Source organism: Salvelinus fontinalis, chromosome 3, assembly GCF_029448725.1.
Source record: "Salvelinus fontinalis isolate EN_2023a chromosome 3, ASM2944872v1, whole genome shotgun sequence".
Lineage (NCBI taxonomy): Eukaryota > Metazoa > Chordata > Actinopteri > Salmoniformes > Salmonidae > Salvelinus > Salvelinus fontinalis.
Genome location: NC_074667.1, coordinates 65,059,621 through 65,064,728, shown reverse-complemented (window position 1 = coordinate 65,064,728; position 5,108 = coordinate 65,059,621).

The window sequence follows — 5,108 nt, the reverse complement described above, 5'->3', positions numbered from 1 at the left end:
AGTTTTATGGCAGACTTCAGCTATTGGTGTTTTGCCGCCACCTAGTGTACAGGTTGTTCTTTAAAATTATTGTAGTCCGCAAACTAATTCTATATGTCCATGCCGCCATTTACTGTTTTGGCTGTATATCAGCCCAAACATTTAACACAATAAAAATAAACAAAAACAAAACTCAATGTACTCATTATTCAGATTCAACTGCCAACGGCCATCCCTACAGGCTCTGGGGCCTGAGAATGAAGAGCATCTTCGGACAGTATTCTTTGCAATGTTTTGATAGTGACTTCCTGGAAACCCAAAAACCTTTCAACCACAGATACTATAATGTCCAGTTTCTTGGACTTGTTGTTTGTTTGTGCAGTACAATGAATTACATGTGTGATAAATACCATAAAATCCACCTTCTTCACACTCAGACTGTTGGATGTGCCAACTGCCAGAATAGCTAGTACAGTTTTTCAATGGGATCTATCCATAAGGGGAGTCTGGGCAACTGAAATGTCTGACCTTTTTCAACAGTCTGACTGTGAACATCTGTACGAAAACCAAATGAAGGGAGACATACATATGATTTAAAACAACTGTTGATGCAAAATGGGGGGAGGGAAATGGGTGGAGGAGATTAATCATAAACCCAAATCGAGAACCTTTTGTTTGTTTAAGGGTGATTTCGTGTGTGAGAGATATATTATGTATAACCTAACTAAAAGCCAGAGATTGCTATGTGCACAGGGAAGATCAGGGATATTGTCTCTGTGTATTGAAACAGGTCAGATCAGGCATATTGTCTCTGTGTATTGAAACAAGTCAGATCAGAGATACTGCCTCTGTGTATTGAAACAGATAAAATCAGAGATATTGCCTCTGCGTATTGAAACAGGTCAGGGATATTGCCTCTGCGTATTGAAACAGGTCAGATCAGGGATATTGTCTCTGTGTATTGAAACAGGTTAGATCATAGATATTGCCTCTGCGTATTGAAACAGGCCAGATCAGGGATATTGCCTCTGCGTATTGAAACAGGTCAGATCAGGGATATTGTCTCTGCGTATTGAAACAGGTCAGATCAGGGATATTGCCTCTGTGTATTGAAACAGGTCAGATCAGGGATATTGTCTCTGCGTATTGAAACAGGTCAGATCAGGGATATTGCCTCTGCATATTGAAACAGGTCAGATCAGGGATATTGCCTCTGCATATTGAAACAGGTCAGATCAGGGATATTGCCTCTGTGCATTGAAACAGGTCAGATCAGGGATATTGTCTCTGCGTATTGAAACAGGTCAGATCAGGGATATTGTCTCTGCGTATTGAAACAGGTCAGATCAGAGATATTGCCTCTGCGTATTGAAACAGGTCAGATCAGGGATATTGTCTCTGCGTATTGAAACAGGTCAGATCAGGGATATTGCCTCTGCGTATTGAAACAGGTCAGATCAGGGATATTGCCTCTGCGTATTGAAACAGGTCAGATCAGGGATATTGCCTCTGTGTATTGAAACAGGTCAGATCAGGGATATTGCCTCTGCGTATTGAAACAGGTCAGATCAGGGATATTGCCTCTGCATATTGAAACAGGTCAGATCAGGGATATTGTCTCTGCGTATTGAAACAGGTCAGATCAGGGATATTGCCTCTGCGTATTGAAACAAGTCAGATCAGAGATACTGCCTCTGTGTATTGAAACAGGTCAGATCAGGGATATTGCCTCTGCGTATTGAAACAAGTCAGATCAGGGATATTGCCTCTGTGTATTGAAACAGGTCAGATCAGAGATATTGCCTCGGTGTATTGAAACAGGTCAGATCAGGGATATTGCCTCTGCGTATTGAAACAGGTCAGATCAGGGATATTGCCTCTGCATATTGAAACAGGTCAGATCAGGGATATTGCCTCTGTGCATTGAAACAGGTCAGATCAGGGATATTGTCTCTGCGTATTGAAACAGGTCAGACCAGGGATATTGTCTCTGCGTATTGAAACAGGTCAGATCAGGGATATTGTCTCTGCGTATTGAAACAGGTAAGATCAGGGATATTGCCTCTGCGTATTGAAACAGGTCAGATCAGGGATATTGCCTCTGCGTATTGAAACAGGTAAGATCAGGGATATTGCCTCTGCGTTTTGAAACAGGTCAGATCAGGGATATTGTCTCTGCGTATTGAAACAGGTCAGATCAGGGATATTGCCTCTGCGTATTGAAACAGGTCAGATCAGGGAAATTGCCTCTGCGTATTGAAACAGGTCAGATCAGGGAAATTGCCTCTGCGTATTGAAACAGGTCAGATCAGGGAAATTGCCTCTGCGTATTGAAACAGGTCAGATCAGGGATATTGCCTCTGTGTATTGAAACAGGTCAGATCAGGCATATTGTCTCTGTGTATTGAAACAAGTCAGATCAGAGATACTGCCTCTGTGTATTGAAACAGATAAAATCAGGGATATTGCCTCTGCGTATTGAAACAGGTCAGGGATATTGCCTCTGCGTATTGAAACAGGTCAGATCAGGGATATTGTCTCTGTGTATTGAAACAGGTTAGATCATAGATATTGCCTCTGCGTATTGAAACAGGCCAGATCAGGGATATTGCCTCTGCGTATTGAAACAGGTCAGATCAGGGATATTGTCTCTGCGTATTGAAACAGGTCAGATCAGGGATATTGCCTCTGTGTATTGAAACAGGTCAGATCAGGGATATTGTCTCTGCGTATTGAAACAGGTCAGATCAGGGATATTGCCTCTGCATATTGAAACAGGTCAGATCAGGGATATTGCCTCTGCATATTGAAACAGGTCAGATCAGGGATATTGCCTCTGTGCATTGAAACAGGTCAGATCAGGGATATTGTCTCTGCGTATTGAAACAGGTCAGATCAGGGATATTGTCTCTGCGTATTGAAACAGGTCAGATCAGAGATATTGCCTCTGCGTATTGAAACAGGTCAGATCAGGGATATTGTCTCTGCGTATTGAAACAGGTCAGATCAGGGATATTGCCTCTGCGTATTGAAACAGGTCAGATCAGGGATATTGCCTCTGCGTATTGAAACAGGTCAGATCAGGGATATTGCCTCTGTGTATTGAAACAGGTCAGATCAGGGATATTGCCTCTGCGTATTGAAACAGGTCAGATCAGGGATATTGCCTCTGCATATTGAAACAGGTCAGATCAGGGATATTGTCTCTGCGTATTGAAACAGGTCAGATCAGGGATATTGCCTCTGCGTATTGAAACAAGTCAGATCAGAGATACTGCCTCTGTGTATTGAAACAGGTCAGATCAGGGATATTGCCTCTGCGTATTGAAACAAGTCAGATCAGGGATATTGCCTCTGTGTATTGAAACAGGTCAGATCAGAGATATTGCCTCGGTGTATTGAAACAGGTCAGATCAGGGATATTGCCTCTGCGTATTGAAACAGGTCAGATCAGGGATATTGCCTCTGCATATTGAAACAGGTCAGATCAGGGATATTGCCTCTGTGCATTGAAACAGGTCAGATCAGGGATATTGTCTCTGCGTATTGAAACAGGTCAGACCAGGGATATTGTCTCTGCGTATTGAAACAGGTCAGATCAGGGATATTGTCTCTGCGTATTGAAACAGGTAAGATCAGGGATATTGCCTCTGCGTATTGAAACAGGTCAGATCAGGGATATTGCCTCTGCGTATTGAAACAGGTAAGATCAGGGATATTGCCTCTGCGTTTTGAAACAGGTCAGATCAGGGATATTGTCTCTGCGTATTGAAACAGGTCAGATCAGGGATATTGCCTCTGCGTATTGAAACAGGTCAGATCAGGGAAATTGCCTCTGCGTATTGAAACAGGTCAGATCAGGGAAATTGCCTCTGCGTATTGAAACAGGTCAGATCAGGGAAATTGCCTCTGCGTATTGAAACAGGTCAGATCAGGGATATTGCCTCTGTGTATTGAAACAGGTCAGATCAGGGATATTGCCTCTGTGTATTGAAACAGGCCAGATCAGGGATACTGCCTCTGTGCATTGAAACAGGTTGGTAGTGTGGTGAAATGGAAGAAGAAAGACTATGTAACTATTGTGACCTCGAATAAATAGAGAATGAAACTAATTTGATCCTCTACTGCCTTTTCTACCACAATATACACTTGCTCTTATTCCAGAAAGCACACGAGACAGACCCTGGCATTATGTGGTTGAGGGATGAGGAGAAACTGAAATGTTTTTTTGTCCATTGGGTATTTCTGAATATTTAGATCAAGGAACACAAGAAAAAGGGCAACCTATAATTAAATTGTAAAAATATGTATCTTCTATGTGGTTAATGGTACGTGTGTACAGTTGAAGTCGGAAGTTTACATACACCTTAGCCAAATACATTTAAACTCAGTTTGTCTGACAATTCCTGACATTTAATCCTAGTAAAAATTCCCTGTTTTAGGTCAGTTAGGATCACCACTTTATTTTAAGAATGAGAAGTGTCAGAATAATAGCAGAGAGAATGATTTATTTCAGCTTTCATTTCTTTCATCACATTCCCAGTAGGTCAGAAGTTTACATACACTCAATTACTATTTGGTAGCATTGCCTTTAAATTGTTTAACTTGGGTCAAACGTTTCGGGTAGCCTTCCACAAGCTTCCCACAATAAGTTGAGTGAATTTTGGCCCATCCTCCTGACAGAGCTGGTGTAACTGAATGAGGTTGTAGACCTCCTTGCTCGCACACACTTTTTCAGTTCTGCCCAAAAATCTTCTATAGGATTAAGGTTAGGGCTTTGTGATGGTCACTCCAAAACCTTGACTTTGTTCTCCTTAATTTTGCCACAACGTTGGAATTATGCTTGGGGTCATTGTCCATTTGGAAGACCCATTTGCAACCAAGCTTTAACTTCCTGGCGGATGTCTTTAGATGATGCTTCAATATATCCACATCATTTTCCTGCCTCATGATGCCATCTATTTTGTGAAGTGCACCAGTCCCTCCTGCAGCAAAGCACCCCCACAACATGTTGCTGCCACCCCCGTGCTTCGCGGTTGGGTTGGTGTTCTTCGGCTTGCAGCGTCCCCCTTTTTCCTCCAAACATAACGATGGTCATTATGGCCAAACAGTTCTATTTTTGTTTCATC